Here is a 22,534-nt window from a genome sequence, read left to right on the forward strand (position 1 = left end):
TTCTCAAATATTTGATGGAAATTCGGACTGCGAATTAAAATGAGATTTGATAACTCTAGGGATCGTGTTCTTTTAAAAGAAGTCAAGCTGTGGTTTGATTTGAGCCAAATATAATGTCATAACTAACCTAAACTTTGATCTTATAATGAATATTATTTAAAGAAGAGTGACCACTCTTAATTTTTAGAATGGCATTTTACCATAGTAATAGTTAGAAAAAAACAACGTTCAAAGTACTAATTTGCCAAAAAAAAAAATCCTGAGAAAAAACGTTCAAATCAAATTTATAAAGAAAAATACCGTAAGCAAAACCTAAGTTCAAACCACAAATTAGCAAAAAAAAAAAATAATAATAATAATCAAACCATTGAATTTTTTCTTCATACTTCCAAGAAATTTTCAATTCCAGTAGTTTTTTATCTGGCATCGTTTCGGATTCTATAAATTTCTAAATTCTAGTTATTATGCATTCCTTGCCGTCTCTCTCTCTCTCTTTTTTTATTTATTTATTTTTTTTGTCAATATTGTCTATGCAGCAATTTCTGTCATTGTAATTGTTAAAAACAATGTTCCCTTTAAAATTTAAAAACTTTTCGCTATCAATTAGTCGAGAGCATTTTTACACTTTGTATTTGAAATAAAAATTTACGACACAACAACCATAAAATCAAACAACTACTCTAAAAACTAATTCAACTCCGAATCAACTATCTGAAAGAAATTAAAGAAACAGCATGCCTTTGGGTCTCGTTGCGCAATTCCTATTTGGCGCACACACACACGGTCATCTTCTTTTTACACCGCCCCTTTTTTTTCGCAACTTGTTCTTTAAGAATAGTTTTTCTTACTATTATTTTGTAGTACAGAAGGATTTACATAGTGGTCGAAAAGTAGCTTGGAAAATTTTTATTAGTTGGTATTAATATATTTTTGGCCGTTCAATTGCTGAGTTTATTTTGAGCTTTTCATTCCAAGCTGTCACTTTCGTTCTCTTTTACACATATTTTAAAACAGATGCTTCTCTTCTCTATGCCAGGAATTATAATGTATTCTATGCAAAAGAAATCAAATTGAACCGCAGAGTTAAAACTAAACATAATATCGCATTTCCGCAAGAAAAGTGAATAGTTCAGAAGTTTGATAAACCAAACTCATTATTGATTTCAAACCTGTATAAATTTACTACTCTTTCTTGCCACAAAACATGCACAAAGTTAGTTTGCATAACTGGTGCACGGTGGTGTATAAATGATATACAGGCGTCCTTCGTATAACACGGTACTTGAACAACACGGTTTCGATATTAGACGGTACCAAATTTGAGATTATTATAACACAGTTTCGACATTACACGGTACGAAACTTGAATTTTATACTTCATGGTTTTGATACAACATGAATGTTATTTTTTAAAAAGATGTTTTTTTTTATACATTCTGTTGATGTTTGATAATAACTCTAATAAGTTTTATGAAATTTGTTTTCGATATACAGTAAAACCTGTAAAGTTGACCACCTTTGTAAGTTGACCACCTGTATAAGTTGACCGCTTTTTTCAGGAACGGAATTAGTCCTATCTTATATAATGAAGGAAAACCTCTCTAACTTGACCACCTGTCTATCTTGACCACTAATATACACCAGCTTTGGTTTGGAGTACTGTAAAAAACCCTCTGTAAGTTGACCACTAGGCAAAAGCAAAAGCTTTATAAGTTATGCCTCAAATAAGAAACCAGACATTTTAGAAAAACCTATGAATATTTATGTTTCCATCGAAAACCATTGGGCTACTGTTAAGTCCCAGAAAATGAGCCTAACTTCAATAAGGAGTTATTTTGTTGAAAAGTAGATACCATGGTTACAAATGTACAAGAAAAAATCAAATGAAGAATTTGAGTCATTTATCACTTGTCATGAATTTTTAGGAATTGTTAATATCAAGTAGCTTTTATAAGCAATAAAAACTACTTGATATTAACAATAAGCAATGAGGTTTTTTTTTTTTTTTTTTTTTTTTTTGATCGATTCACAGAAATTTAAAACTTGTATATTACTTTACTCGTCATTCTGGTAAATAATCTCTAAAAATATTTAAAAACATTTTTCTTATTGTTTTAAACAATAAGAAAAATGTTTTAAAAACAATGAAACAATGTTAAACAATGTTAAACAATGAAAGTGAGTTTAAAGTATTCCAATCAGTTAAAAAATAAATAATGGGACAAGAAATGACAAAAAAAAAAAAGTTTTTATTGCTACCCTCTATAAGTTGACCACCTGTCTAAGTTAACCACCATAGTACTGCACCGCAAGTGGTCAACTTACACAGGTTTCACTGTAACTCGGTACACATCCCTCGATTCACATTATTTCGAAGTCTCGTATAACATGGTTTCGATGTAACACGAAACACGGTTTCGATACAACACGATATACATTGACATGATTTTTACTATGTACATGATTAATTAGTGTAAAAAAGGGTTAAAAAGTTATTAAAAAAAAAGTCTTGAATAACACGGTTTCCATACTACACGGAACAAATTAACCGTGTAATAAGAGCGACGCCTGTAATCAACAGTGACACACATCAGAAACATTTCAGAATTTTTTTGAACTTGAAGTGCACTCGACTAAGTTAGGCTACGGAAAAAAAAAACAGTAAACAAAACTCAGAGCAACAGCAAGGTATCTAATCCCAGAAATAACACTAAGATATCCTACTGTTGCTCTGAGGCGACGATATGTTTCTATTTTTGTATAAAATATGCTAATTTTGAAAAAATACGTTGTTCATAAAGTTAGAAAACCCTATTTTAATTGCAAATTTAGAAAATTAGCTTCAATAGTCTTTTCGGCATAAGATATTCGTGATAACAATCAAAGAGAGATAAGTGAAAAAATACATAAATGCAAGAGTAAATAAATGCATTTATAAATACAGAAATAAATTAATACCGCTAAAAATTCATGAAAATGTAAAAAAAAAAAAAAAAAAAAAAAAAAATTAGTATTTCCATCCCTAATAGCAAAAGTGAGCTTCAATTAAATATTTTCTGATGAAGAGCATCGTCATAGAAGATATGAAATACAGAAGAGAAAATTTTATGTAGCGCCATATTGATTTAGTCCTTTTTTTTTTTCTTTCTTACGTTAATTTCAAACATATTTCGTACATTGTAAGTTAAAAATATTTTTTGTAATGATGATTCTCAGAATTATGTTTTCCAACTTCATGGGTTTTCAAACTATTCAGAATTTCGCCCAGTTCAGCGATTGACATTCGTTCTCACGTTTGTCAATCGAGTTTCAAACATCAATTTTGAAAACTTTCAAACTAAGTTTTAATGCTGAAAAAAAAAATGAAAACTAGTTTCGTTTCCATTAATTATGTACAAATAAATATTCATTCCGTTTTAAACATGAAAAATGATTATTTGTTACTGATCACTATAGGTGTTAGAAACCCGATTTGCAAAAATGAACACAAATTACAATTCGGGAAAATTCTTGGGACTTAAGAAATGCAACGTTCATGAAGATGGAAAACGGAATATTGAAAGTTATGTTTGGAAAAATATTTACATTCAATGAATGAGAAATGTTTCAAATTAACGAAATATTCAGAAGAAAAAAAATTACTCAATTAATACGGCGATGCATAAAAATTTTCACTTCCCCATTTGATAATCTTTATAATGATGTCTCTGCAATAGAAAAAATTTATTTATATTTTTTTGCTACTCGCGATGAAACTACATCCTCCCCCCCCCCTGTTTTTTTTTCATGTATTTACAGTTTTAACTTCTTATGTTGGCTCATCTTACTGCCCATGCATGTTCATGAAAATTGCCGACTATCATGGAAACTGATTTCTATATATATATTTTTTAATAAAAAAAAACTTTTAATAATTAGTAAATTGAATAGCAATTCCGCAGGTCACAATCTTTTTAGTTTAAGCTGTTTTCAAAATGTATCCTACATAACATTCTTAATATTTTTAAACAATTTCATTTATATATTTTGTGTTCAAAAGTGCATAAGTGTTTGTGCTCAAAAGTTTCTTTAATATTTACGATTTAGAACATCAGAAAGCATTGGGATAAATTTACGTTTATTTTCAACCAAGCATCCGTTACATGTTTTATTTATTTATTTTAGTCAACACATTTTATGAAACAAATGTTTAGTTTTTATGCAATGCAGTTTTGAGAAGCTTCAAATGCTTATTTTTTAACCTAAAAATAATTTTTTAAGTTAGTTGCTCAAATTTTATAGGAGGCTAAATTGTTATAGCAATGTTTATATGTTTGTGTGCAAGTTTAACTGCAATTTTTAAGAAAATAAATCAATTTGAAAATGTTACCTAGTTTTACTCACAGTACTCATATTTTTAAGTTCTATAAGAGAGACAAGTATAATGAACTCATCCCTGAAATAAGTGAAGGCTTTCATATTTATTATCACTTGGTTTTTGCGCTATTGGATGAAGTTTTATGTGATCAATTTTTTGCTTATTTTTTTCAATATAATAACTACTTAAACATAAATAATGTTCAAAACTTTATATACATTTAGTAACTTTTAATTGAATGCGATACCTTTGTTAACAAAAACTGTTTTAACCTTAGAATGTCTTCGAATCAACAACACATTTGTTTTATACTCAAAATTGAGCAATTGAATGAAAAATATCTACATATCTTCTAATAAGTAAATTGGTCGCGATATACTAAAGAAACACAAATTGCTATCCCTAAGAAATTGGTCACCAACTGCAAGTAGCAGCCTGTGTGCCATAAAAAACAATTAGCATGTCAAAGTGTTGCATAATCAAGAAATGTTTCCATATTAATGAACACGTAAAAATTCTGTATAATGCACCAAAAGATGTTGCTATTTCGTGGCTACTACAAGCGATGGAGCAAAACTTTACTGTACTTTGGTGCAACATTCGCAAGTAAGCATTAAAACTTTTGTCTGTTGCACTAATATTTCGTGAAATCAATGCACCATTCTTTGTAACCAGAAAATCGGTACCATCTTTCAGCGCAACACACTAAAAACTTTTTTATTTTACGAAATATATATAATTTCGTATTAATAAGTGTTTTAGTGTAAATGAAGAAAAATAAGTTGTATGTTTTATATTAATGGTTCATCTAAAGTAAGAAAGCATTAAAAAACTAATTAGCCAAAAGAGCAAATTTTGATTTACTTTTGCTTGGAAGAGGCACTGTTATTGAACAAGAAAACGAAAGTTTTGGGAAGCTCCTCCAACAGAAATACGATTTCTAGTCGATCGAATGGCAGGAAAGAAATCAAAACTCAATAAATCAGTCTTTTAAACGCATATTTGTGAGAGAGCAAGGCGGAGTAAAGAAAACAACGGAAAAAAACAATTTCCTCCCCCCCCCCGAAAGATGTGCAGCCATAAATCTTTGCGCGAATGTTCCGACAGATTTACTAAGTAACATTTCTAGGACCTAATAATTGACCCGCGTGTGCAAAACGAGTGCGCAGATCGTCCCGCGTGACCAGCCCTTGCACCAATTTAATCTGATAGTGACGTAATTTATTCGATCCAGCCTTTTGATATCTATTCGGAGCCCGCGCGAAGATCCAGCAGTTGCACCTGAGACAGGTACCTCTGTGGACGCACCACCTTGCGTAGAGCGATCGTTGCTCAGAAGAGACCTGCACCACTGGCAGGCAATACTGCACGCCGATTGGCCGAGAGCCCCAGTCACGTGACGCAACTCCGTTTCCCTCCCCCCTCTCGCCTCAAACCATGAATTTATCATTAATAATAAGAAAAAAATCAGCTCCCTGAGAGATCGACAGCAGAGAGACAAGCAGTCCTCTTCGAAGCTACCAGGAAAGCTTGACGAACTTTCTCCCAACTCTTCCTCTTCTTGGAATGCCGGCTGGCGAGTGCTTTTTACCACCTACTGCACAGGGATCGAGAGCGCTATCGCCAGGTAGGAGCAGCAGCTGATATGCCAGGTAATTCGAGAAATTTATGGGCAATCATATCTGTCCATTTGGCCTCTCAAATGGGGTGCTTAAAGCACGCGCTTTTACTTACTCGCCAGTCTGTCCGGGGTGCGGACTGATGTGGACTGGTTGCTCTTAGAGGGCAGGACACACTTTCTTGCTATGCAGCATCAACTGATGAAGCTACTCCCGACATCCTCAGGTCGGCTCCTATTTTCATTTCTCCTCTTCTTTTTTGAATTTGCATCTTGCCATTCAGTTCACGTCTGGTAGCGGCAAACCAACGGATGTTAACAGATTCGCATGCTTCCAAATTTATGCACTTATTTGCAACAGCTTTCGGTTAATGTCGGTGCAAAACAACGTATTTTCTCTAACCGGTAAATTTTTATCATCTGCGATTGGAGTTAGATTATAATTCTTCTTAGTGCTTTTTCTCCGTCAGGAATTTTTTCGGTGTCTTCACACTGACTTCTTATCTCTGCTCATTTTATTTTCAATCATATTAAACAGTTCAATTCGGTTCTAATTGTTTAATTCAGTTCAAGTGTATGTAGTAATTTCGTTCTTCATATATCACTTTGAAATATTTTCACATGTAGATGAATCAATATCTTTGTAATAATATGCAAATTAAACTGCAAAAATGATCTTAAATTTATTGAGAGAAATCAAAATTAAGCATTGGGAAGTTAGTTTTTCATTTCAGAAAAGTATTTAATTTTCTTTTTTATCAAATCACAAACATAAACATGTGTCCGTAAATGACTTTAAATACCCAAACGTGAAAAAACTCTTGATTATTTATTCAATTGAGAATGAAAATCTGCTTTAAAAATAAAGCGAGAAAAAAAGATGAAATTTTCTTCAATATATTTTTAACAAATAATTCATATCTTTCCTAAGAAATGTATGTTTTTGTATAGAAATAATCTACCACTTTAAGCATTACCGAAACTACACTACTTTACTCAAATAACCCTTTTAATATTATAAACTAAATAGCTTTCTTAATAAATTATTTACGTTTGCTGTGATTTTGCCTATACATTGTCAGTATCATAAATGGTAGGAGAAAAGGGTTTATATAATAGTTAAACAATTAAATATTTTATAGCTTGATGTTTTAATATTCTTCCTGATTAGAATAATAACATCGATAAAATGTGTTACAAAAAGCTATTATTCGATGTTCAATACAGATATAAAGTTCTTTTCTTTATTTGTAGGCTGTACTTAAACATAAAATTGAAAAGTTTATTTATAAACATTAATTTTGGGCATGCAAGTAAAATGTATATGCAAACTGAAATTTTACAATTGCAAATTTATTTCAAAATATTTTTTTTTTTTTTTTGAATAAGAAGATATTTCCCATCGCAAATTCATTACAGTGTACATCATATTAAAAGCTAAGTTCTCATTCGTGTAACTAAATTTGTACTTGTTTAAAGTATAATACATGTATTGAGCGAAGTCCTTTTTTTTTTCTTTTATCCATTACATTTTTATAACTCTTTAAAATACTTGTTACTAACTAGATTAAAAAGTAATCGTGAATAAGCAGATTCATTTTATTTACAAAACTTATGAGTGTTTAGACTGTATAAATATTTTTAAGTCGTATAGTAATGTGCTAGTTGCGTAAATAAACATATTACATGCAACCCTTTATTTATTTATTTTGAAATTTAAAAAAAATAAAAAAAATGAGCAAAATATGTTTAGCATAACCAAAACAAAACTATCTGGCAGAGAAGTTTTTATATACTCATAATTGCGTCCGAATCATTTATACTTGATAAATTTTGCTGCTTTGGAATTTATCCAAGAAATATATTTGAAAATAATTATGATAGATTTCTCTTTTAATCAAATTATGAGACTTTAAAAATAATCCTTTATTTTTAAGCGATTATTGCCGATATATGTAAGCGGGTTTAGTACAACACCGATAAAGACGTAATACAAATCCACCGTGGTGGCATTCGCGACACCCATATACCGATTCACCTGTTAAATGATACTATTGTTATGTAATACCGCAGGGGTTGAGTGTAAAGTGTCAAGGGGACCATTGAAAGCCGTCCCCCTGTGTCAGCCTATTCTATTGTATCCATTCTGCTGGATAAAAACCACGTGCGTACAGGGGTCATGCAAGTTAAGCCACGTGACTCCACCTTTAGACATGAATATGTCATCGTTGGGATATTTTACCAGCACCGGTTTGGAGCGAGATCTGGAGAGCTTCTCCACGTTGTTTCTTCTCTTCTCCCATTCTTTCTGACGTCATTAAAGACCATATGCGTGGTCATGGTGTTGGGTACTCAGCACCATTAAGGTAGCGATGTTTTGTTCGGAAGTTGGGCATCCTCTAGCCGCACGTTTCCAACCGACAAAAAGAGCAGGAAGATATGTAATCAGCGTAAAAGCGTCGGTGGTCCTTTCTCATTAATAGCTGTAAAATGAAAGGGAGATAGCACGTAGAGGCTGGTCGCTAGTTGAGAGATAAAGTATCTATTTCTTTTTTTCTTCTCTCTTTCTGTGCACGCCTCCTTTTTCCATACTGAAAGAACATTTCACGAATCAAAAGCGTAAAGCGTTTTGTACCGCAGGCAGTTGTTGTTGTTATCAAAGGGAAATGGTATATTAATGGATATCGAAACGTGTAGGCTGCCAGTCAAAAGTGAAAAGCTAATGAAAGTTTTTGATAAAAGTGGCAAAAGTTGATTATTGTGTCTCAAAAAGGTTTTAAATCTGGTATTGAAGATAACAGCTGAAACGTTGGAATACACACAATACCAAAATAGAGATGCTTCGGAAATATTGAAAAGGAAAGCAGTGAAAATATCTTTAATTATTGTTTTTCCCACCATATAGCAAATATTAAGCGATGGACTTTTAGCGTAAAATATTGGGGCTTATCACAGCTACCGAAATTTTAATCAGGTACTTTAGATAACGGCTGAAAACGTTGGAATACACACAATACACATCGGAAATATTGAAAAGGATAAAAGTGAAGAGATCTTTAATTACTGTTTCCATTATTTATGAAATATTAAGCGGCTGACTTTTAGCGGAAAATATTGGGGCCACATTACAGCTACAGAAATTTTAATCAGGCATTGATAAATTTATCCATCTTGCCTGAATAGGAGACTGCGATATTGATCAACATTCATTGAATTGCTGTGTTGTAGTAACCTCAGTAGCAACCTAGCTGTAACGTTGTGATGATGATGACGCTTTGATATTAGTTGTAGACATTGATTACTGTGTCACAAAAATATTTTTAATCTGACATTGAAGCTAGCTGAAAAGTTAGAAAACCCACAAGTACTTTTATCGGTTAACACATTAATAAAATAGAGATGTTTATGGAATGTTATGGTGAAACGATCTTTAATTATTTTTTTTCGATATCATATCAAATATTAAGTAATTGAATGTGAGTAGGAAATATTGGGACTACATTACAGCTACAGAAAGGTATTGATTAATTTAGACATCTTTGCTGAATAAAAGCGATATTGATTAACATTCAGTAAATAAACCTAATAATGTTGTAGTAACCTAGTAGCAACGTAGCTGTAACGCCATGACAATGATGACTACTTTCGTGTTCAATAAACTTAAGCATGCCAGGCAATACGTTTCTATGAGGATTCAAATGTTTGTTGTAGATTATGTAGGGATATTTTGTCGAAAAACAAAATATGATTTGCAACTTAGTTAGTTTGTTGAAAGTTTGTCATGTGCCAACCACACAAACAGTATGATATTTAGCTTCCGCCCAAAAAACTGTTAAAAAGAAAATGAAGCACTTTTTCTAAAAAGCAAGAAAAGTTAATAAATAAATAATAAATTCAAAAGAAAGCTGAATTGCATCAAATTTCCTTATATTTCACCTATACCGTAGTAAGTTTAAATAAAATTAAAAGTGCTATAGTAATAACAAAATTAAATTTTATTCTGAAAATTTGCTGCGAGAAAATATTCCCAAGACTCAATTTTCATTTTTTTTTTCTAAATCAAAAAATGCATCTCGACATTTGCTCAAATACAAACCGCCATTAGAAAGAATGTAGCAGATAATTTTACAAAAGCCATGCTGTATCTTAGAATAAGGTCAATTAAAACTTATCTCGATTTTCATCTGGGATCGTCTTTTTAAAAAATGCAGTTTGTGATGTTACTCTAAGAATATAAGTTTTTACAGCAATATGCTAAGTGTTATATGAAAATATGAAGAATTAAGATTATTTATACATTTTTGAACCCCCTGATTCTGTCGAACAGAGTTGAAGCATAATTTAACGAAGAAAAAAGAAGGGGGGGGGGATTTTTAACTCTCATTTTGTTGAACAGAACTGAAACATAATTTAATGGGGAAAAGGAGGGTTGGAAGAGTTTAAGTGATATATTTCTACATTAGAATCATTAATATTTACAACAAAACATATTTTTAATACCCTTATAAGCTTATTTCACGCATAGAAAATCGAAAATATGCCTCAAAAATTTAATGAAGCGAATTTTCTGGCATTACATTTCAAATAAAGTTAGGTGTTAAAAAATGGGAGAAAAAATAGATTTTTTTAAAGTATTACATTTGAATATCTTGGATTTTTTCTCAAAAATACAAAATGTCATACATTATAAACGTTGAAAATCAGAATAGTTCGCATCTCTTCTTGCTCAGCAATCTTCCATTTATCCTTAGAAAGTTTTTATATGAATGGATCACTATTATGATATTCGCTCTTTTTGTATACAATACTTTATTTTATTCCTCTAATAGAAATGATTTCACACCTTGGGGGAAAAAAAGTCCTGGGTACATCTATGTTTATAGCTACGTTTTGAACCCTGTTTTTGGCTCACATTTTTTAAAAACAAATGATGCTATCATTTATGTGAGGCACTAGGTAGTGGATAAAAATAACATGTAGGATTAGGAAAAAAAATGAATGTTTTGAACTAAGTCATGGGAACAAATATAGTCAAAAATATAGAGGACAAACTGAGAAAAGTACGATTGCCAATAATGATAACTTTGAAATTGAAGTCAAGCAGTAAAAATAGTGGTCCGTGGTGAGTCGAATATAAGTTTAAGACAGGGAGATTAGATACGGATGAACGTTTCTGCTTGTTGGCGAAAAAAATGATCATGCTCGACAGTTTCCTAAGATTTTAGAGATTTCAAAGTTGGAATTAATTATTTACATCATTCTACGAAAAAATAATTCTTTTAGTCGTAATTATGAAGTGATTCAAGGTTTTTAACAATGTGAAAACTGGTATCTGATCACTGATTTTATTTTTAGAACCAATAATTAAAGTTTAAACCTTGAGATTTGGTTGATATCTCTCTTTTTTACCTTAACTGGTGAGACCTGGTACACGCCAGAAAAATTGAACTTTTGCATTCAAACGTTTTATAATGTTTACATATGTGGCTTGTATAAATAAATTATACTGAGTTCATTGGACATTTTACGATTTTCATTACAGTTTTAAATTTTCAAGAAATAAAATACTGGGGTTACATGCACTCCACTTCAACGCCTTATGTTACAAATACATATAAAAGCCCTCCTAATATTTATATTAATCAACAGTCGAAGACTAATATTATGAAACATTATTGTGACAGTTCGAATTCGAATAATGTGTAATAATTTTCCTTAACAATATGGAGCATCTTCATTATATTCACGAACTTAAATGTCCAACTTCAGCTGGTAAAGTTAAGATTACATAAATTCTTGCGTTTCATTATATGCAGGATTCAGATATCAATTTTCATTCAATTTTACTATTAATTTGGAGCAATCTTGCGTTTTGTCGAACTTGTATATGAAACAAATATTTTCCATTAAACATAGAATTCAAAAAGATTTAGCTTACAGTACTAGTTCAAAACGAACAGCATACGTAAAACTGGAAGTTTTCGTTTGGAGAACTTTAAAAACATACGGAACTACAATAACAAAGGCTCTAGACCATACATACGGATGAGCACTAGACTAGAATTTGTCTCTTTGGTAGACACCTCTTTTTAACTTACTGAAAAGAACAACTTTTCGTAATCAGTACTGCTTTCATCAATAATGTACAAATCAATATTGTACAAAAATGAATGGTCTAAAAATTGTCGCCACAACTTAATGTTTGCTAAATGATCATGTGTTGATCGTTTGGCACTAAAGTCATATGATTCATTCATATATTAAGGAATAGGAAACATAAGAGCTCATTTATTCAGTTCAACATAGTAAATTTACGGAGTAAAGAACTGAAGCACTTTAATTATTCTTATCCATATATTACCTAAACACAAATCTTTAATACGATTATCATTCATTTATTTTTTCAACTAATTTTTAACTTCTCATAATAGCTACGCAAAAGTAAATAAAGTTTTCTCCGAATATTTCATAGATACATTAAACATTAGACCTGTTAATACACCAATAAAATTTATTGTTGACTATATATATATTGAAGAATAGATTATACACACACACACACACACACATATATATATATATATATATATATATATATATATATATATATATATATATATATGCCTTCGACTCAACATGTTAAGTAAATTTATGTTGTAAAAAGGTGAAGTACCTGTTATTCTTATTCATTTATTACTTTCAATAAACTAGTCTTGAGACTTTTTATACCTACCTTATAAAAAAGTAAATAAACTTGTCTACAAACATTTCACACACATATTTATTGGAATTTTTAGAGCATTTTAAAACAGTATTGTTAATACATATATTAAACAATAGAAAACATAAAATCTCATTCATTCAACTCAATATGTTAAGTTAATTTATGGAGCAAAAAGATTGTTGTTATAGTTGTAATTTCCGAAATGTTAGTATATTTTAAAACATAACTTTTAAAACAAATAGAAACCATATAATCTCTTTCATTCAACTGAAAATGTTAAGTAAATTTATGGAGTAAAAAGATGTTTACTATCCTTGTTATTCACATTCATTTATTCTGCACACTTATCTTTAAGACACTTCTTATTCATTTATTTCTATAACTAATGTTAAAAAATTTTCCAGATACTTTTTTCTTATGTTAAATAACAATTCAGACCACAAATAAGCCATCATTCATGAATCATAGCAAAAAAATTTTTTTTTTAATAAAAATGTTTTTTTTTTTTTTTTGAAATTGAGAGCATGTTTCTATTTGACAATTTTTCAATAAAACTATATCATAACTACACGTTAATGTATAAGGAGTTGACTTGTACAAGTTCAGCCATTTATTTACACATAAAATTATATACCACATGTAAATGCACTGCGAATAAATTATGATTTATCTTTTTATCACTTCTTTAAACATCAAACAAAAATATAAAATGTATTTTATAAAAGTAGTAGTGTTTATGTTTTGTAAATATATCCCAATATAAAGAAGTAACTTATGTTGTAAAACTAGATTTATAGCGAATTTGAATTAATTATCTTGAACAACTAATTATAGAAATCCTTACACAGGAAGCAAATTGTAGGAAGTTTTAAATTCTAAAATTGGTAATTTAAAGCTGTTACAGCGCCACACACTTTTCAGTTTTTGTTGTGAAAGATAAAATTACATGAATGTATAACGGATTAGAAAGATATATCAATGAAGAATTGTTACAAAACAAATTCCAAATCAATTTAAAATAAATACCAAAAGCAATAGTTCAGCAGTCCTATCCTTTTCTTAATTAAAAATAATCCAATAAATTATTTTTATAGTCAGTTTTAACAGGAAATTAAATGTATGAATTCAAATTTTGTCGTTAATGTCTTCAACATTGTTGTTAGTATGTTATTGTTTATGAGCCTTCTGGTTAGTAAAAAAGAAAGACACCGAAGGAAAAATCAATAATAAGTAAAGATTAGTATTTTCATTTGTTGTAAAAGATTTAATATTAATGTTAATTTCTTTTACATTTTTAATTTTAAGTAACATTTTTTAATTCAAAAATCATCTTCTATTCAGAAAATAAAACAAACAAGATGTTACTATTTACTTTTCTTTGATAAGCTAAATTACAATAATAAGTAAATAAGTGAAAAAAATACATAAAATAAAAAAAATATTATGATTATAATTTTGTAGAATATGGTATGTAAATTTATTTGTTTTTTTTTCTTGAAAATACTGCTATTAATGAGCATCGCTTTAAAAAATTATCAATTGTTTCAGCGGCATTTTTAAATTCAAAGTTATCTTTCCATTGAAACATTGACTAATCTATCGGGGTTCGTAGCGAAAAAAGTATTTACAGTTCTATTTACTGAAACTCAAACTCTACCAGTCATAAATATCTCTGGAACCTTTCAGTAGATAATCGTTTTAAGAACGAAACCCTACCACAACACAACTTGAGAAGAGCTACAATGGCGACGTAAATGTGACACCATCAATACCCATTATGACCCAATGGGTAGCCCTGTCATTGAAATGATATTTGTTTTCAGCACTGGACGATGCTGACCTATCTAACCCATTGTTACGGGAACAGAGCACCGTTCTTGCAGACGATAGCCATAAAATAGCCGCTGTCGAGCTTCCCAGCGGGGACGCGTGCAACCCCACTCTTCCGAGAAATCTCTGCGCGCTGTCACCGGTCGCTGAAAAGATCGTTACCCGTACGCTAATGGCTTTTCTACCGCGGGCTAGTGTCGGCATTCGCGGAAACTATCGGCGCCTGTCTGCTGTCGTATTGTTGGAAATCACAATGTGAAGAGATGATCTTCCAAGACAAAATTGTCATTCAGATCTTTGAGTCAGTCCGGATAACTTTGTGCTCCCTCATATTTTTTTTATATTATAGCAGGCAGTTGAACCTGTTCACCTCTAACTTGCATATCTCGAAAACCTCTCTATTTCGAAATTTTTCATTTTCTATTCATTAATGGCATACATTCAACATTTTCCACCATGTTTATCTCGAATAAATTTTCCCGAAAACCTTCATATAAGGCAGTGAGAAGCAAAGGGATGTAAGTGGACATTTTCAAGTTTTGAGTAAAACGCTTTTAAAGATAACGTCCTAGGTAGGCTTTCATTGAGTTTTTTTTCTAAATCATGCTATACATCTGCCCCTACCACGGCTACTAGTACCATTTCTTGCCCCAATACAGATGAGAGATTTCCCTACTATTTGTACTGCTTATCTCCATTTTTTTAATTTTGACACTTGCATCCCTTTGCTTCTCACTGCCTCATATCTTGAATTTTGGCTACACTTTCCTTTTCGAATTTGATACCCAGCAATCTTAACAGCAGAACTTGGAAACAAAAATGATTTTTTTTTACTAAAATTAACAGTCATATGGTCCTCCAAGTCTAATGTGGTACGTAGCCCAGAGAAAACTATGTGTCAAGATCAAGTTTCTATATTGATTCTATTCACTTGAAAACTATGGGGGCAAGAGGTATTGTTGAACAATGAAAAAGTTTCGTGAGTTTTACTTTAGAGTCAATGGGAACAGTCATTTTGTTGCTCTTTCTAGGTTTATACTGTAAAGATAATTTCCGTTCTTAAAGGTGTGCATAAACACATTATCAATGTAATAATTAAAACTAGTGTAATCACAGCAGGTCATACAGTATAATATGCAGTAGAGGAATCTTAACTCTCTGATTTTGTTCCAATTACTCTTTTTTATGACTATCAAAACCTTCGTATCTCGAAACCTCGTTACCTCGAATTTTTCTTATGTCCCATGAAGTTCGAGATGGACAGGTATGGCTGAATTTCAAAATGATCAATAGCAGAAATCTTATTTTATGACCTCACCAGCAAAGAATGCACCGCTGGGACTTTTAGTAGTTTCTTTTCTGGGTCAAATGAACTAAATATATGGGATGGCCCAAAGTTAGCCGTACTGGCTCAAAGATAGGCTGAATCACTACCTTCTGGAATTCAACCAGACGAGAAGTTTTCAGGTTTTACCATTCCCTATGAGTCAAAATTCGTAAAATATCTATGATCTACTTCTTGACAAGCAGGAGCTTTTCAATCCTATATCAATAACCTATAACATTTAAAAAGTATCAAACTATGCACTGCCTGATATAGATATCAGATCACTCATCAGACTATATGCAGACTGTAATTCGCTAAATCGGTAAAGTATGAACTGCCAATTTTTAAAAAAGGGATGCACTCTAGAGTATAAAAAATATTATGATATTGATAGAGGGTACGAATCTGATTAGTATAGAAACTGTAATGCGCTTAAAACCGGTAAAATATGAACTGCCATTTACCGAAAAAGGACTAAATTCAACTGCATAAAAAAATTACCTAATGTAGTACCACTTGATAAAGAACGAGGGAACGAATCTCACTAATATGGAGACTGTAATGCCCTTAAAACCGGTAAAATATGAACTGCAAATTTCTTTAAAGGGGCTGCATTCCAGAGCATAAAAAATATTAAAATAGTGTTACTTGATAAAGATAAACGGTACATTCCGCAAATTATATTGTTTTAAAGTATGTTAATTCGATGTCTGAAAAAGATCTACTTGACATTTTAGAACTAATTCTAATTAATAAAGTGTGCACTACATGCAGGGCTTAATTTCTACGAAGGCCGTATAGCACTTATTGTTTTACGTAAATAAGCAGGATTTAGCCTAAAATATTAAAATTCTTGAATTTTAACATTTTAGAAGATTGGCGACGTTAAATTGAAAAGAAGTGCAGTTCCTGTGAGCGTTCATGTAAATTAAACCCTAAAACTATGCATAATGGAGATAAGGTATACTAAGGAAATTGCAAACTGATATAGAGTTAGTGTAATATGCTTGAAATATATCTTCTCAATTTCTGAAAAAGGGTAACTTTGTACAGTGTAAAACTTATTAGAGAACTACCTGATAAATATTAAAGATACCTATCCCACTAGTATGGAGACAGTAATTGGTAAAAGGCGTTGGTTTTTTTGCTGGGAAAGTGCAATTTCTATCACTAAATTGCTGATAGCTTAGTTCCGAAATATCAACACAAACACACATGATGCATTTTATTTTTTTCATCAAAAATCAGAGTACGATTGTGTAGTTCATTATTCTTGGTAAAATAAATAATTTAAGTAATAATAACAACAATAATTGAAATGAGTGAATGCGAAAATTAATTAAGAAACTGTGGAGAGGACAAAATGTCATAAAAATTTCTTACGGTATTTATGTGATTTTCTCTCCAACAAATTTGAATATGCACTTAAATTTTAAGATCTTGTGAAAAAAATCATTTATATTTTCATATAAAAGCAATATCCAAGGAAGAAATTAATTATTATGTTAGAGCATTTTTTAACCTTGAATAGCTTTAGTTATCACGCATTTTTTTTTTAATTGTATTTACTGTCAAACATTGATGTTAATCTTCTAAAAGCATTTTTAATATAGAAAATGTATTTATTTTTTAGCATTATTATGTTTCGAGATTTTGCGTCTAATGTAATTATGTATTGAGCTTTATAAATAGCATATATTTATTAATGCTTTTTTTTTTTTGAAAGATGCCTTTTTTTCGGTAGGTTAAAGTAAGCAAAATATCTACTCTTCAAAAACAAAATTTTGCTTTAATGTTACAAAACGAGTAAATGAAGTTATACCTTTAATCAGCATATGTTACTGTTTGACTCTGATACGTTAATTTCTGATGGATATTGGCTTGAAAGATTCCATTTGCTAAAATAGAGGTGAGGAAAGCCGATTTGCTCTGCCTATAACGTTTATTGGTGTTGCGGTAATGAAACAATTTATAATCTTTTAGCACAAAGATGAATGACCCCATCCAAGGTCGAGCGTCTTTTTATCAGAGCCAGACTTTAGCTTGAGTTCTTAATTTTTTCCCTCACGCACAAAATGAAGTTTTTCAGGACCAGAATCATTCATTGGGAAATGTAGTTGGGTTTTGAAACTATTATTTTAGAATCTAGTTTGTGCTTTAAACCAACGTAAAATAAAGCTCAATTATCATTTTTAAAAATTCTTAGTACATTAGACTAAACTATACATTCCAGCTACTCACGAAACCCAAGAAAAAAATATAACTAATTCCAGCTACTTGTAGCAATGTCTTTATAATTACAACATTTTCTTTTAAAACCACAGCTATTTGGACCAATGTCCTTTAAGATAAATAAATACCTTTGTGCTGAATAGTAAAGTCAGACCAAACAACGTAAGTAGAAGCACAAATTTATAAATTACAGCAGACACGTGTTTCGGCGTTACAGGGAACGCCTTTTTCAATGCAAAAATAATGAGCTTATGGATGAAAAGACATCCGACAAAAGCCATAAAGCTTTTGTCGGATGTCTTTTCATCCATAAGCTCATTATTTTTGCATTGAAAAAGGCGTTCCCTGTAACGCCGAAACACGTGTCTGCTGTAATTTATAAATTTGTGCTTCTACTTACGTTGTTTGGTCTGACTTTACAATGTCCTTTAGTCACATCGAATTACCGCACAATCGCCGTTTATGAATGAATAAATTTTACAAGTTTCCAAGAAAAGTAAATGCACACACGTGCCAAGAACGAAGTTTTCGGTTTAATATTTACACTGAAAGCAAATGAAGTTTTGATATTATCAATGTTACCCTGAATACAAACTTTCCCTTCGAGCAAAAATGCCCTTCAAGTCTTATCATTATATTTTAATCACAGTTATTAACACCAACATCTCTTAATCACACCAATATCCTTTTTTAGTCACAACTATGCGTACCAATGTCCTGTAATCACAGCTGCTTGCACCAATGTCCTATAATCACACCGTCACTTCGAAAAACCATAAAATCCTTTATTTAAAAATTAGTAAAATTGTATAAGTTTCAAGTGAATAAAATATCTGCACACGTCAACTACGGAGTTAGTGTTTTGTATCATTTAAATGTTACAAAGCGAGCAAATAAAGTTTGCATATAAATCAATACTACCTTGAGTACTAACTTTCCCCTCGTGCTTTTAAATACTTGCTATTTTACTTTGAATTGCAAAGTAATCACTTTTTTAAATTCCAGCTCTTTACCATGCACTTTATACAATAATTTGAAATTATGCAATATTTTTTTTTTATTTAATACTAATCTTTTGTTCTCAATATGTGCATTTCTTTAAAACATTGAATTTGTGACACTTTATGCTCAGATTTCCTTAACAGCATCTCACATAATTCCATGCCCCAGAGCATTAAGTAAAACATTTAATAATATACATTAAGTATTATATAAATTGTGTAAACAAATTGATGTTCTTCATGAAAAGCGAACTAGATTTTTTTTTACCTTGAATATAATATTTTTTAATTCAAATTCTGTCACTCAAAATCAGTTATTTTCTCCGGGAAATTCTAATTAGAATTAAAATATCAGTATTTTTCTGTTTGCTTTTTTTTTGAAAGTGAGCATATATCTGAGTTTTGTACAAAGATTGGATTCTTTCTTCTTTTTTTTTTTCAGCGTCTAAATGCAGCGTCTAAAACTCAATTAGCATTAGGAGGAAAACTAAATACGTTCATTCCATACCTATATTGAATAAGATTAAAACTATTTCCAGCTGTCCACCAATTACTTCCGATTTCAACTCCCCCAAACACTGGGCTATACTGCTGTTGGCAGGTAAAGGGCAAAAACTGCTTTTTTTTTCTGCAGTGTTATCTTTTGTACGTTAGCTTTAATGTACAAGCTTGCTTATTTGGTTTCCATTAAAAAAAAAAAAAAGAAAAAAAGCGTCTAATTCCAACATTTCCCCATTTTTATAACTGAAACCAAAACTTATTTCTTCAAATATCTCTAAAGCTCATTTCTGCAGGCACTGCCGTTTACCTATCTACAGCAGTATAAATTAACGTAGAATGAAGATTCATCATCATAATTCCTTCATCACTCCTTAGTACCTTAGACTGGGCTATCACGACACTCACGAATAGAACATAATTAATCACAGTTCTTTGTACCCATGTCCTCTAATCTCAACATTATCCCTTAATCACAGCTACTTCCGCCAATGTCCTATCATTACAACATTATCCTTTAAACACAACTACTAGTACCAATGTCCTAAAATGACAGCTACTCCCACCAAAAGTCCTATTATCACACCATTATCCTTTAATCACAGCTACTTGCACCAATGTCCAATAATCACTCCGCTATCCTTTAATAACATCGAATTACCATAAAATAATTTCTTCAAGAATAAGTAAAATTCAACTAGTATCAAGTAAAGAAGCTATCTACACACATCAACAACGAAGTTTTCGCTTTAATGCTAACGAGCAAATGAAGTTTTGATATTAATCAATGCCTCTACCTTGAGTATTCTAATTTTTCTCTTATGCAAAAGTTTTGTAAGGCCAGAATCTTTCATCGGGAAACGTAGTTGAGTTTCAAAACTATTCTCTTAGAATGAATCTTCATTAGTATAATAACATACTGGGCTATATCTAGCAGTTCACGAAACTCACGCATAGAATGTAATTAATCACAGCTCTTTATACCAATGTCCTCAATTACAACATTATCCTTTAATCACAGCTACTAGCACCAATGTCCTCTAATCACAACATTATCCTTTAATCACAGCTACTAGCACCAATGTCCTCTATACAGCAACTAGCGCAAATGTCCTATAATCACAACATTATCCTATAATCACAGCTATTTGCACCAATGTCCTATAATTACAGCATTATCCTCTAATCACAGCTACTTGCTACAATGTCCTGTAATCATCCCGCTATCCTTTAATCACATCAAATCACCAGAAAATCTTCTTCAAGAAAAAGTAAAATTCAACAAGTACCAAGTAAAGAAAATATCTAAACACTTCAACAACAAAATTTTCGCTTTAATGCTACAAAACGAGCAAATGAAGTTTTGATATTAATCAATACCCCTACCTTGAGTATCTTAACTTTCTGCTCATGCAAAAGTTTTGTAAGACCAGAATCATTCATCGGGAAACATAGTTGAGTTTCAAAACTATTCTTTTGGAAACTAGTTTGAATTATGCTCTAAATTAACGTAGAATGAAGCTTCATTACCATAATAACACTCCTTAGTACCTAAGACTGGGCTATGCATTCTAGCCGGTCACGAAACCCACGAATAAAATACTGCTCGTCATATTTACCGAGATATAATTCCTAGCCTGAATCGTGTTGCACTACTCGGCAATTTTCTTCCGCTCTTTCAATACATAATCAGCTTTATGAAAGGAAAAAATAGAACTGAGAATTATAGTTACAGTGCAAGATGCTGTGGTAGGAAATTCGGAGTTTAGTTAGGTACATTCTTGCGAGTGTATCATGCACAGTGGCGGATCATGCTATTTTGGGGCCCTAGGCGCAACCTATCCGGAGGCCCCCCCTTAATTGACACAACGAAAGTGATATGGTTTCCTATATTTACAATGCAAAAAATTATATTTTTTTGAATCAACAAGCTTGGGGGGGGGGAATTATTCTTATTTAAAAAGGAAAAACAACGACATTCCTGACAAAAAAAGTTTACTGCGAAAAATTTTGTCTTTGTTTTTTGGTAATTTAGGTAGTGCAGGGTGTGAGATCCGAACCCCAATTTCAGACCATCTAGCAAAATCCCAGCTTTCCCCTGTTTTTCAATGCGCATCATTCAGGGGCGCAACCAGAGAGAAAAAAATCTTAGAGGCGGGAGGTTTTTTCATTTAGCCAGAAAAAAAGAGAGAGGAGAAAGAGAACCTTTAATTGGATAGGCAAAATAAAGAGAGAGGGGGGTCCGGGGGTTCTCCCCCCGGGAAAAATTTTAAACTCGTAGTTTTAAAAACGCAGTTTTAGACTTTCTTTGATGATGTTAGGGGGCACACAGGTGTAGCTGCAGGCAGGTCCGAATCTGCGCACCCGCAGACCCCGTAGTGCGGGGGTGCACCTGGTCTTTTTACGGCCCAAGAAATTGAAGAAAAAACGGAAAAAATCTAGCACTCTAAGACTTATTAACGTTACAAATATACACTGCATTGTTATAACCAGGGGTTCCAGACGAGTGAAAATATTCCCTCTAAGGTGAAAGCATAGTGCCTGAAGGTGCAATGCAAGCTAGAAAATAGAGCAGAGGAGCCGAAACAGCATGCAATCACAAAAAAGACTCATTGCGCATGCGCTTTTGCCTTAGACATACATTCAACCACCTCAATATGGCGGACAAATGATGATTGCGTTTGTGTGTCTTTCACATTGAATGAAGTACACTATTGGATTTAAACACAATTTTTCTTGGATTAATTATCCGAAATTACAAGTAAGTACAGCTTTTGATCACTTTGTAGCTTTTAGGGCTTTCAAACATAGTTAAGTGGTTAAAAGTGCATTTATTACTTTTCAGTTACCGTTACTATCGTGAAATTTCCATCATTCAAAACGCTACTAAAAATATCTGTCATTATTTTCTTGAGTACTCGATAAGCAGCTTTTATTAATCACCAAA

The 22,534-nt window shown here is 31.6% G+C and overlaps 1 protein-coding gene across 1 annotated transcript in view; it reads left to right on the top strand.

Moving 5' to 3' along the window:
- The first annotated feature begins 5,959 nt into the window (after window positions 1–5,959).
- LOC129231862 (homeotic protein antennapedia-like) overlaps window positions 5,960–22,534 on the top strand; it is a 151,537-nt gene continuing 134,962 nt past the window's right edge. Inside the window, exon 1 of the mRNA XM_054866247.1 lies at window positions 5,960–6,009. The gene's annotated coding sequence lies outside the window, so the exon portion shown is untranslated. The remainder of the gene's footprint in view (window positions 6,010–22,534) is intronic.

Source organism: Uloborus diversus, chromosome 10 (genome assembly GCF_026930045.1).
Source record: "Uloborus diversus isolate 005 chromosome 10, Udiv.v.3.1, whole genome shotgun sequence".
Taxonomy (NCBI): Eukaryota; Metazoa; Arthropoda; class Arachnida; order Araneae; family Uloboridae; genus Uloborus; species Uloborus diversus.